The sequence below is a fragment of the Scyliorhinus canicula genome, unplaced genomic scaffold (genome assembly GCF_902713615.1).
Source record: "Scyliorhinus canicula unplaced genomic scaffold, sScyCan1.1, whole genome shotgun sequence".
In the NCBI taxonomy this organism is placed as follows: Eukaryota; Metazoa; Chordata; class Chondrichthyes; order Carcharhiniformes; family Scyliorhinidae; genus Scyliorhinus; species Scyliorhinus canicula.
This window is the reverse complement of record NW_024056009.1, coordinates 41876-55514: the sequence shown is the minus strand read 5'-3', so window position 1 is coordinate 55514 and position 13639 is coordinate 41876.

Here is a 13639-nt window from a genome sequence, read left to right as displayed (position 1 = left end):
ACTACACAACCCTGCCATGGCAACCTCTGCAGGACGTGCCAGATCATGGGCATGGGGACCACCATTACACGTGAGAACAGCATTGGCACAAGCACTAGAGAGACAGAAAGGTGCCCGAGGCTTAAATAGGGAGTCAAAATTTATAGATTAGGATGTCCGTAAAGGTCAGCAACTTGTTGGAAAAAAATCAAATTCCCAGTCAACAAATTAAAGGATCACACGACGGGACTTCACGTTTTATGACTTTTAATGCAACAAACAAACAAACTAGAAGCTACTTTGACAAAGGGACATCTGGACTTGAAACGTGAGCTCTTTTCTCTCCCTACAGATGCTGACAGACCTGCTGAGATTTTCCAGCATTTTCTCTTTGGTTTTAAAAGCTACTTTAACTCAGAAGCCTACACATTAAACTATAAAATTGAACTTTGCCCTTTTACATAAACTATAATCACACTCCACGATTATAGTTACTCTGTCCTGGAAGTCAAAACTTAATTGTCTCAGAATCTGTCCAAAGTGGTGATTCATTCCCGAGGATTTACTTCCGTTCTTCGACCAAGACACCGAGAAACAAGGGAGAATAGAATAGAATGTGAACTAGCAAAATACATCAAAATGGACTGTTGAAGCTTCTGTGGCTATGTAAAAGGGAAACATTTGGCTCAGACAAAGATTTGGCCGTTCCAGATAGAGTCAGGAGAATATAGAATGCAGAATAGATATCTCGACTGTCACCTCGTTCAACACTCTGGGATGCGGATCATCAGCTTTTGGGGATTTATTCACTTTCAACCCTATTCATTTCTCCAGTACTACTTTTTCACCAATACTAATCTCTGCCAGTCCCTTGGTTCTCTGGTGTTTTGGGGACAATTTCTGTATCTTCCTCTGTGAAGACAGACACACATTGTTTAGTTTCTCTGTCATTTCCTTACTTCCCATTATAAACTCTCCTGTCTCTGCCTGGAATGGACCCACATTGGTCTTTGCTAATCTTTTCCTTTTCACATTCCTGTCGAGGCTTTTCCAGTCGGTTTTTATCTTTCTCGCCAGTTTACTCTCTTCGGTTTCTTGGTCCTCCTTTGTTGAATCCCAATGGATCTCATGCAATCTTTAACTTTTCTTGTTAACCAAGGTTGCATCACTTTTCCTGTTGGATATTTGTTCCTTAAAGGAATCTATATTTAGAACATAGAACATGGAGAAATACAGCACAGAACAGGCCCTTCGGCCCACGATGTTGTGCCGAACTTTTGTCCTAGGTAGAATTTTGGACACTAAGGGCAATTTAGCATAGCCAATCCACACAACGTGCACATCTTTGGACTATGAGAGGAAACCAGAGCACCCGGAGGAAACCCACGCACACACGGGGAGGATGTGCAGACTCCACACACACAATGACCCAAGCCGAAATCGAACCTGGGACCCTGGAGCTGTGAAGCAATTGTGCTATCCACAATGCTACCATGCTGCCCTTAAGAACAAATTAATCTACACTCCGTTATTCTACCATAATCCATGTACCTATCCAATGGCCGCTTGAAGTTGTATTTATGTGAATAAAAGTTGCAAAAATCCCAGAGGGCCATCGGCTGCTCTCCCCTTTGACAGAGAGAGAGCTGACTGGAGGTGATTTAACCCGAGGGTCAGCACACCTCAGGCGAGGGGCCTGGTTGAGAAGGCGGGGCCTTCATGGATAAACCCAGCCAGTACGGGAGTTGAATCCTCACTGTTGGCCTTGCTCTACATCACCAACCAGTCGGCCAGCCAACTGAGCAAACCGACCCCCTGATAAATATGTAATAATTCCTTAAATATTAGGCATTCCCTGTACCAATCAATTTCCCAGTCCACCTCAGACAACTTGCCCCTCGCACCCTGATAGTTTTCTTCTGTGAGGAACACTCAGATAAATTAAACAAAATAACCAGGTAACCACCAGGGCCCATCTCCATGGCAACGTGGCATGCTTTGGCGGGGTACCAAACAGAAATAGCAACTAAATATCTTCACATTTCCAAACACCCTTTCACTCTGTGATCCTTGTGCAATTTGAAGCCAGGTATTAGCAACAAGGCTCAAAGAGAATCAGCCCACTGGAGGCAAAGTGGTGAGACCGGCCAGTCCAGCAGAAAGAAACCCTCCGACCATCCCCACTGACCACCTGTCAGAATGAACAAAATGTAGTCCTGGGTGCGGAGCAGAAACAATAACAGCAGAATCCAACCCCTGTAATTGATTGTGAAATTGTTGGTGTCACAGCAGGTGCGATGAAACATGCAATCCCGTCTCACATTGAGATGTGAATGGCCTCTCCCCAGTTTGAACTTGGTGTCTCCGCAGGTTGGATAACTGAGTAAATCCTCTCCCACACTGAGAGCAGATGAATGGTCTCTCCCCAGTGTGAACTCGCTGGTGTCTCCGCAGGTCAGATACTGCACTAAATCCTTTCCCACACTGACTACAGTTGAACGGCCTCTCCCCAGTGTGAACTCGCTGGTGTTTCTGCAGGTTGGATACCTCAGTAAATCCCTTCCCACACTGAGAGCAGGTGAATGGTCTCTCCCCAGTGTGAACTCGCTGGTGTTTCTGCAGGGTGGAAAACTGAGTAAATCCTTTCCCACACTGAGAGCAGGTGAATGGCCGCTCCCCAGTGTGAACTCGCTGGTGTCTCCGCAGGTCGGATACTTCACTAAATCCTTTCCCACATTGACAACAGGTGAACGGCCTCTCCCCAGTGTGAACTCGCTGGTGTTTCTGCAGGTCGGATACTTCAGCAAATCCTTTCCCACACTGGGAGCAGGTGAATGGCCTCTCCCCAGTGTGAACCCGCTGATGTCTCAATAGGTGGGACGAATCACAGAATCCCTTCCCACATTGGGAGCAGGTGAACGGCCTCTCCCCAGTGTGAACTCGCTGGTGTGACTGCAGGTTGGATAATTGAGTAAATCCTTTCCCACACTGGGAGCATGTGAACGGCCTCTCCCCAGTGTGACTGCGTCGATGAGTCTCCAGCTGAGATGGGAATCTGAATCCCTTCCCACAGTCCCCACATTTCCACGGTTTCTCCTTGTTTTGGGTTTCCTCGTGTCTCTCCAGGTTGGGCAATCACAGATACAACATGGGTATGGTCTCTCCCCGCTGTGAATGGTGTGATTTATTTTCAGGCTGTGTAACTGGTTAAAGCTCTTCCCACAGTCACTTAACTGGAACACTCTCACTCGGGTGTGTGTTGTGTGGGTCTTGGTGCTTTTCCAGTCACACTGATGTTTCCACAGTCAGTTCACTGGAACTCTCTCACTCGGGTGTGTGTTGTGTGGGTCTCGGTGCTTTTCCAGCCACACTGATGTTTGAAATGTTTAGAAGCTGACAGTTCAGGCAATCAGTTCTTCTTCTAGATTCAAAGGCGGATGATATTCAGAGTCCGATGATATTCAGGTCCCCAAGCAATTGCGTGACTCTGTCAGATCGTGATGTAACGTTTGAGATTTCTGTCTGTCATTCCTCCTCATCTAATATCCTGTGAAAACAATATACCAAAGTCATCATTGTTAGTACAGGATAGAAACTCAGACAGACAATTCTAGTTCCGATGGAACATAATTTCCTCTCTCGTTCTCCAAAAGCTTTAAATCACCATCCCACATAATCTCCCTCCATTCTCACTCTGCTGTATCTAATATTCACCCTCCCAATTCTCCTGAAGGTGCTGGTTCATGTTGATTGACAGATGCAAGCTCAGCTCACAGCTTCCTGACCAGGACATAGAGATTAGAATAGGAGCAAGACTAGGCCATTCGGCCCACTGAGTCTGCTCAACTATTCAATGAGATCCTTGGCCAATCTACCTCAGCACCGTTTTCCCACACTATCCCCCATATCCCTCAACAACTTCAATATCTAGAAACCTATCAGTCTGTGTCTTGAAAATACTTGATGACTGAAGGTCCAGAATCCTCTGGGGTAGAGAATTCTAAACCTTCACCACATCCTCCAGGAAAGAAATCCCTTCTCATCTCAGCTTTCTCTCCATTTTCCTGCCAGTTCCCCATAACGCTCGACACCCTCTATCAGAAATCTGTCTGTGGCTGAGGGTAGGGGGGTGTCAGCCATGTGATACGGGAGTGGGAGTAGCTGCTTTTCCGCAACCTCTGGTGCCACTCACCTATAATCTGTCACTTATCCCGATTGCCCGGCACTATTCTATATAATCCTTGAATTCATATTTATTATCGTGTTCCTGGAACACTTCAGAGTTCGGCCTGGTAGGATTATAGAACACAGAACAGTACAACGCAAAACAGGCCCTTCGGCCCTCGATGTTGTGCCGAACAATGATCACCCTACTCAAACCCACGTATCCACCCTATACCCGTAACCCAACAACCCCCCCTTAACCTTACTTTTTTTAGGACACTATGGGCAATTTAGCATGGCCAATCCACCTGACCTGCACATCTTTGGACTGTGGGAGGAAACCGGAGCACCCGGAGGAAACCCACGCACTCACGGGGAGGACGTGCAGACTCCGCACAGACAGTGACCCAGCCGGGAATCGAACCTGGGACCCTGGAGCTGTGAAGCATTTATGCTAACCACCATGCTACCGTGCTGCCGATTATGTCGGAAAAAGTGAAGATAGGCGTCGATAAAACAGCGCTGGCAGATTCAGTGGGAATGTTGTCTTTTCAATATGGCGGCCTGACCCTCAGGAGGTCTCTCGACCCCACGCTCTCCGGGGCTCTGGGAGGTGGCGGAAATGATGACTGCCGACATTATCCATGTTATTGACCAGAGTGTGCTCATGCGGCCCAGCTGTAAAACGCCATGAAGAGGCTCGATGATCTGGAGGAGAGAATTCTGAGCATTCAGCAAGATGCCTCCTCAACGGCGGCAAGAATTCAATCCTTTGAAAACCAGCCGAGTGGCTGGTGGAGGTCCTGGAGGACTTGGAGGACCGAGGGCCGGAGAAAGAACATCCGAGTCTTCAGCCTATCAGATGGTCATCATAGAATTTACAGTGCAGAAGGAGGCCACTCGGCCATCAAGTCTGCGCCTTGGAAACAGCACCCCACCCAAGCCCATACCTCCAGCCCATCCCCGTAACCCCATGTAACCTTTTATTTGGGCACTAAGGGATATTTATCATGGCCAATCCACCTAACCTGCACATCTTTGGACTGTGGGAGGAAACCGGAGCACCTAAAGTAAACCCACACAAACACAGGGAGAATGTGCAGACTCCGCACAGACAGTGACCCAAGTCGGGAATCGATCCCGGGACCCTGGAGCTGTGAAGTAACTGTGCTAACCACTGTGCTATGATGCTGCCCATAAATGATGTTATTTTCTGTCCATTTATTGTAGAGAGTAAGGCTCCCGTTCGGTTCTTCAAGGACCGACTGCCATGTTTTCTCAGGCTGGATGTGAAGCCTGGCCGTTTCAAATTAGAAAGGGTTCATCGTATCCTGTCTCTGAGGCTGAGGGATAGTTTTCATCCCAGGCAAGTAATCATTTACTTCCACAACTTGAGAGAATGTCCTGGAGAGGGAGCGGCGAGGTGGCACCTGGCTCCAGGAAGGAATGAGGATCTACTTCTTCCAGGACTTTCGGCAGCAACACAAAGCGCCGAGGCTTCGATGAAGTTCAAAGGCAGCTCAAGCCTGTGGGGAGTGAATTATGTCAGGCTTTATCGTGAGACCCGAAAAATGGTATCCAACAACTCCGTCAAGTCTTTCAATAATCCAACTATCGCCTTGGTCTTCATTAAATCCATGAAGGGCAAGGATCTGGAGGGATGGTTTGCAGCTCGGACTAACTCAGGTTCTAATCTGGACTCTTTCCCTATCATGGTGTTGTCTGAATTTCAGAATCACAGAAATACACAGAGGGACAGGAGTAGGCCATTCAGCCCCTCGAGTCTGTCCTGCCATTTAGTGAGATCATGGCTGATCTGTGACCTCACTCCATATTCCTTCGTATCTTTGCTCAACAAAAGTCTATCTATTTCAGATACAAAATTAACAACTGTTCCAGCTTCACCTGCTGTTTGTGGGAGAGAGTTCCAAACCTCTCCCACCCTGTGTGTGAAGACGTTCTTCCTAACATCTCTCCTGACCAGTCCAGGCCTGATTTTTAGACAATGATCCCAGTTTTAGAATCTCCAACAATTGGAAATAGTTTATCTTTGTCTACCCTGTCTTTCCCTGTTAATATCATAAATACTGCAATCAGATCACACCTTAACCGTCTAAATTCTCGCAAAAACAGGTCTAATTTGTTTAATCTCCCGTCGTAAGCCCTGTAGTCCAGGTATCGTGGCGTATTGTTTTAGTAAATCTATATTGCAGTCCCTCCAAGACCAAAATATCCTCCCGAAGGTGTGGTGCCCAGAATGGCTCACAGTTCTTCAAGTGGGGTCTCACAGGGTTTTGTATAACTGCAGCATAACTTCTGTGACGTTATACTCCAATCCCCTAGGTATGAATGCCTTTAGCTTTTTTGATTATTTTCTAGACTTGTCCGTGACATTTTCAGGGAGTTGTCCTATGGCTTTGTGTGTGTCTGGGGGTGGTGTCCTGTGTGTGTGTCTGGGGGAAGGTGTGCTGTGTGTGGGTGAGTGTGTCTGTGGAGGATGTATCCAGTGTGTCTGGGGGGAGATGTGCTGTGTGTGGGTGGGTGTCTGGGGGGTGGTGTGTGTGTGGGTGGGTGTCTGCGGGGAGGTGTCCTGTGTGTGGGTGGGTGTCTGGGGGGAGGTGTCCTGTGTGTGGGTGTGCGTCTAGGGGAGGTATCCTGTGTGTGGGTGTGTATCTGGGGGAAGCCAGCAGCTTCAGCTGCCGCTGGCCCCGCTTCCGCGACAAGAGGCCGCAGTGGCTGCAGGCCCAAGAGGGCCAGACCGTCACCCTGCGCTGCTCGGCCGACGGCCAGCCGCCGCCCCTCATCCTGGTGCTCAACCCACGGCATCAGCGGCTGGGCCACCCCGAGGCTGGGATGGGCCTCCCCGGGGGCCTGGGCCCAGTAGGCGAGGACCTGGGCCTGAACCCCAAGGACCACAGCCTCCTCCCCGGGCGCCCGGACCCCCGTCTGCCCCTCGCTCCTTTCCGGCCCTAACTCTGCCGGACGGCAGCCTGCAGATCACCTCGGTCCGCCGCATGGACTCCGGCACCTACCGCTGTGTGACCCGCAACGCCAGTGGCAACGACACGGCCTCGGCCTTGCTACAGATGCGGTCGCTGCAGGAGCTGGGGCTGGCCGGGCGCTCCAACTCCTGGGCCAAGGCCGGCCTGCGGCGGTGTCGCTCTGCTTCACTTTACTGAGAAGGCATCCCTCTGACAAAGCCATGCTGACTATTCCTGATCAAACCTTGCCTCTCCAAGTGGAGATGGATTCTTTCCTTCTGAATTTTCTCCGATAGTTTCCCTACCTCTGACGTGAGACTCACTGGTCTGTAGTTCCCTGGTTTATCTCTGCAAACTTTCTTAAATAGTGAGATCATATTAGCTATTCTCCAGTCCTCTAGCACCATCTCATCACCAAAGAGGAATTAAAAATTTGGGTCAGAGCCCCTACAATCTCTCTTGCCTCCCACAGCATCCTGCGACACAATTCATCCAGACCTGGAGATTTGTCCACTTTTAAGCCTGCCAACACTTCCAATGCCTTGTCACTCCCTCTGTCAAATCACTCAAGAACCTCTCAGTCTCTCTCTGCGAGTTCAATATCTACTTCCTCATTCTCTTGGCTGGAGACAGAGGTGAAATATTTGTTCATCACCCAAACCAATGTCCTCTAAAGTTTCTCTCCATTTAAATAATAAATTGCCTTTTTATTCCTCTGACCAAAATGGATAACCTCACACTTACGCATGTTAAATTCCATCTCATCAAATGTACTCTGGAAGTCCAAATACGTCTACAGGACCCCATTATCCATTTGGCTTGTTACTTCAAAGAGCTCCAAACAAATGAGTCAAACAAGATCTACCCTTCACAAAACCACGCTGGCTCTGATGGATTGCGGTTTGACTTTCCAAAGGTCCAGCTACTACTTCCTCAATAATGGATTCTAACAGTTTCCCAACAGGTTTTAAACTAGTTTCCGCCTTTTTGAACAAGAGGGGTTACATTAGTCTTTTCCACTAATCCAGTGACATTGAAGATTTTCTCAGTGACCCTCAGTCACAATCACTGAGACTAACTTTAAATTCCAGATTTTATTAATTGAATGGATTGGAGCCCATGTCCCCAGAACATTTTCCTGTCTCTCTGGGTGACTAATGCAGTGACATTGTCACTGGGTCAGTGTCTCCCCCCCCTGGTCTCTGTGAGGTTGTTTGTGGAGAGAAGCCGGAAGTGACGGTGACGGACACTGAGAGTGGAGAATGTTCATTGTTTCACATTCGGCTCTGGGGCCACATTTGGGATTTTTAAACCCGTCCCCGACACCTCACAAAGCCAGGACAATGATTGACGGCAGCTCCTGACCAATAGGGCTCAGGGGGCCGATTCGGAGGACCGACTGGCAGCGGCAGGTCCTCCAGCCAATCGGAGTGAATGAGGGGGCGGGACTGGGCCGAGTGAAGCATGCGCAGTGCGATTAATGGCGGCGCAACGGAAGTTCTTTTTGGGATCCACAATCCGGAAAGGTGGGAATGGCGGGATCGAGGGAGAGCTCGATTAGGCGCATCGTTGGACACACTTCTTAAACATGTTTTGTACACCGAAAACCCGGAAAAATAACCTACCGGTACCGTGGGGCCTCCATCTTTCTCACAGACGGAACAACCAGACCACCATCTCTCTCTCGCGCGCACTAGCGGTACTGCGCATGCGCACGAGCCAACTTTATGGGGCACTAGCAGCAATGCGCGCGCGCACCCACCACCTTTGTTGGGGGCGGTAGTAGCGAAGCGCGTCCACCATCTTTATTGGGGGCAGCAGCAGGCTCGGTCGCCATCAGTGTTGAGGGCAATATTTTTCAAATGTTTCTTCATGACACAGTGTTTCACTCCGAGTTACAAATTCTTATGCCTGAGACCGAACAATTATATATGTCCAGGGCAGTTCGTATTTATTGTGCCCTGACAGAATCAAACTTTTTAACACATCTCAGAGAAACGTTACAAAATAACAATTGACAGTGAGCAACATTTTAAAAAAAATTTAGAGTACACAATTATTTTTTCCAATTAAGGTGCAATTTAGAGTGGCCAATCTACCTATCCTGCACATCTTTGGGTTGTGCGGGTGAAACCCACGCAGACACGGGGAGAATATGCAAACTCCACACAGACAGTGACCCAGGGCCAGGATTCGAACCCGGGTCCTCAGCGCCGTAGGCAGCAATGCTAACCACTGCTCCACCGTGCTGCCCTCCAGTAAGCAACATGAGGAGATATTAGATTTTTTTTTTTATAAATGTTTTTATTCAGTTTTCATATTTTATATTGAACAAATTACAAATTGTTAGGAGAGAAAAAAAAACAAAAACAAACACGCAAAAATTAACATACATATTTACAGGTAAGCATCTTCGTAGTAGTAACTGCGCCCGCCCCCCCCCCCCCCCCCTCACCCCCTCAACATGTTTATTTAGTTTGGTTTTGGGCCTTAGCTAGCCATCGAACCCCCGTACCGAACCTGTAGCCCCCCCCCCCCTCCCGCTACCTTCCCCCGACTATTCTTCCTCTTGTACATTGGCCACAAATAGGTCCCGGAACAGTTGCATGAATGGCTCCCACGTTCTGTGGAAGCCGTCGTCCGACCCTCGGATGGCAAATTTGATTTTCTCCATTTGGAGAGATTCCGAGAGGTCGGACAGCCAGTCCGCAGCTCTGGGCGGTGCTGCTGACCGCCAGCCAAACAGGATTCTACGGCGGGCGATCAGGGAGGCAAAGGCAAGGGCGTCCGCCCTCCTCCCCAGGAATAGATCTGGCTGTTCTGAAACCCCGAAGACCGCCACTATCGGGCATGGCTCCACCCTCACTCCCACCACTTTGGACATAACCTCGAAGAAGGCTGTCCAGTACTCCACGAGTCTGGGGCAAGACCAGAACATGTGGGCGTGGTTGGCCGGGCCTCTTTGGCACCGTTCACATCTGTCTTCCACCTCCGGGAAGAACCTACTCATACGGGTTCTTGTTAAGTGGGCTCTATGTACCACTTTTAGTTGCGTCAGGCTGAGCCTTGCGCACGTGGAGGTGGAGTTGACCCTATGCAGTGCTTCGCTCCAGAGTCCCCACCCTATCTCCATCCCCAGGTCGTCCTCCCATTTCCTTCTTGTTGCGTCCAGTACGGTGTCGTCCCTGTCTACCAGTCGGTCATACATGTCACTACAGTTCCCTTTCTCTAGGATACTTGCGTCCAGTAGGTCTTCCAGTAGTGTCTGTCGTGGCGGTTGTGGGTACGTCCTTGTCTCCTTTCGTAGGAAGTTTTTGAGCTGCAGGTACCGTAGCTCGTTCCCCCCATCTAGCTGAAATTTCTGTCAGTTCGTCCAGTGTTGCGATCCTGTCGTCCGTGTATAGGTCCCTGACTGTCAGTGTCCCCCCGTCCTGCCTCCACCTTTTGAAGGTGGCGTCAGTCAGTGCTGGTGTGAACCTATGGTTGTTGCAGATGGGAGCCCTGTTCGACATTTTGGTCAGGCCAAGTTGCTGCCGCAGTTGGTTCCAGGATTGGAGGGTGGCTGTCACCACTGGGCTGCTGGAGTGTTTTTTGGGTGGGGATGGGAGTGCTGCCGTGGCGAGGGCCCGGAGGGAGGTTCCCATGCAGGAGGCCTCCTCCGCACGCACACACTCAGCTTCTGGCTCCTGGATCCATCCCCTTACTCGCTCGTCTGTTGCTGCCCAGTGGTAGAATTGTAGATTCGGGAGGGCTAGCCCTCCCCTGGTTTTTGTTTTTTGTAAGACCTTCTTTGGGATCCTAGCATTTTTACCCCCCCATACGAACGCCATGATGAGTTTGTCCAGCGCTTTGAAAAAGGCCTTGGGGATGTAGATCGGAATGGATCTAAACAGGAAGAGGAACCTGGGCAGTACGTTCATTTTGATCGTCTGAACTCTCCCCGCGAGGGAGAGCGGGAGTGTGTTCCATCTTTGCAGGTCCTTTTTAACTTCCTCCGTCAGGCTGGTGAGGTTCCATTTGTGGATCCCTTTCCAGTCATGGGCTATTTGGATCCCCAGGTAGCGGAATTTATGTCGGGCTTGATTGAACGGCAGCCCCTTTAGTGCTGCCCCCCCCCCCCCCCCCCCCCTTGCGGGTGTACTGGGAAGATCTCACTTTTGCTCATGTTGAGTTTGTAGCCCGAGAAGGCTCCAAACTCTTTCAGGAGCGCGATGATTCCGTCCATGCTGCTTTGTGGGTCCGAGATATAGAGGAGCAGATCATCCGCATAGAGTGAGACTCTGTGCTCTCTACCTCCCCTTCGGATCCCCCTCCAATTTTTTGCTGCCCTGAGCGCGATTGCTAGCGGTTCAATTGCTAGTGCGAACAGCAGCGGGGACAGTGGGCATCCTTGTCTGGTGCCCCTGTGCAGCTGGAAGTATTGGGAGTTGGTATTGTTGGTCTGTACACTCGCCATGGGAGCGTTGTACAGGAGCTTTACCCAAGCGGTGAACCCTGTTCCCAGCCCGAACCGCTCCAGTACCTCTATGAGGTATTTCCACTCGACTCTGTCGAAGGCCTTTTCTGCGTCCAGGGAGACGATCACCTCTTGTGTTCTCTCCCCGGAGGGGGTCATTATCACGTTCAGCAGGCGCCTGATGTTCGCGGTAAGCTGTCTACCTTTGACAAAGCCCGTCTGGTCCTCTGTGACCACCTCAGGTACACAGTCTTCTAGCCTCTTGGCTAGGATTTTGGCCAGTATTTTGGCGTCTGCATTCAGCAGAGGTATGGGTCTGTATGACCCACATTCCGTTGGGTCTTTGTCTTTCTTAGGTATCAGCGAGATTGAGGCCTGTGCTAACGTGGGTGGCAACGTGCCCCTAGTTAGCGAGTCTGTGAACATCTCCCGCAGGTGCGGGGCCAGCGCTGTCGCAAATTTTTTGTAGAAGTCTGCCGGGAATCCGTCCGGTCCCGGCGCCTTCCCCGCCTGCATGGAGCTAATGCTGTCCATGATCTCTCCCAGTGCTAGTGGGGCTTCCAGATCCCGTTTTCTGCCCTCTCCCACAACTGGTATGTCCAGTCCGTCAAGAAACCGGTTCATCCCAGCCTTCCCCGTTGGGGGCTCTGAGGTGTACAGCTCTTGGTAGAAGGCCTTGAAGGTTTTGTTAATCCTCTCTGGTTCTGTTTCCAACGTGCCTCTGGTATCTCTGATTTGCGCAATTTCTCTGCTGGCTGCCTGCTTTCTCAGCTGGTGGGCCAACAGGCGGCTGGCTTTGTCTCCATGTTCGTATAGGGCCCCGCGTGCCTGGCGGAGTTGGTGTACTGCTTTCCTGGTGGAGAGCAGGTCAAAGTTCCTTTGTAATTCTTTCCTCTCCGCCAGGAGTTCTACGGTCGGGGCCTCGGAGTATTTATGGTCTACCTCCAGTATGGAGTCGACCAGCTTCTGCCTAGCCACCCTTTCCTCCCTATCTCTTTGCGCTTTGTAGGCTATGATTTCCCCTCTTAGTACGGCCTTAAGCGCTTCCCAGAACGTGAAGGGTGAGACCTCCCCGTTTTGGTTGATCTCAGTGTACTCCGCTATGGCCTGCGCTATCCTTTCGCTGAAGGCCTTGTCAGCTAGTAAGGCACCGTCCAACCTCCATTTGGGGCGCTGGGCCCTTCCCGTCTCTAGCCGCACATCCATGTAGTGTGGAGCGTGGTCTGATATCACAATTGCGGAGTATTCCACCTTGTCTATCTCTGGAAGCACCGTTTTCCCCACCACAAAGAAGTCAATTCTGGTGTACACGTTGTGTACTGGGGAGAAGAAAGAGAATTCTTTCTCCCCCAGGTGGGCGAATCTCCAGGGGTCTACTGCTCCCATCTGCTCCATATAGTGGCTGAGTTCCCTTGCCATGTTTGAGGTTTTCCCCGTTCTGGGGATTGATCTGTCCGTCGTTGGGTCCTGTACACAGTTGAAGTCCCCCCCCATGATTAGTCGGTGCGTCGCTATGTCCGGGATTTCTGCCATGGTCTTTTGGATGAAGCTCGTGTCGTCCCAGTTGGGCGCGTACACGTTAACTAGAACTACCGGCGCCCCATCCAGGGCCCCGCTGACCATGACATACCGTCCCCCTGGGTCCGTAACCGTCTTTGTCGCCCTAAACATTGTCCTCTTGCCAATCAGGATCGCCACCCCCCTGGCCCTTGCCCCATAACAGGAATGATAGGTTTGTCCCACCCAGCCCTTTCTTACCCGCAGTTGGTCCTGCTCCCTCAAGTGCGTCTCTTGGAGGAAGACTATGTCGGCCCTCATGTTTCTAAGGTGGGTGAGGACCTTAGATCTCTTCACTGGGCCGTTAAGTCCCCTTACGTTCCAGGTGACTATTCTGGTGGGGGGCTTCTGCCCCCTTGCTCCTGTGGGGTTAACCATATTTGTCCGGTGGACGCGCCCCTGCCCTCTGGGGTTTCCCTTTGTTAGGGGGCCGTCCAGGATGTCCACTATCACTGCTCTCCCCATGCGGTCGGGTCCCTGCGCTCCGGGGTTCCCCCTTGTC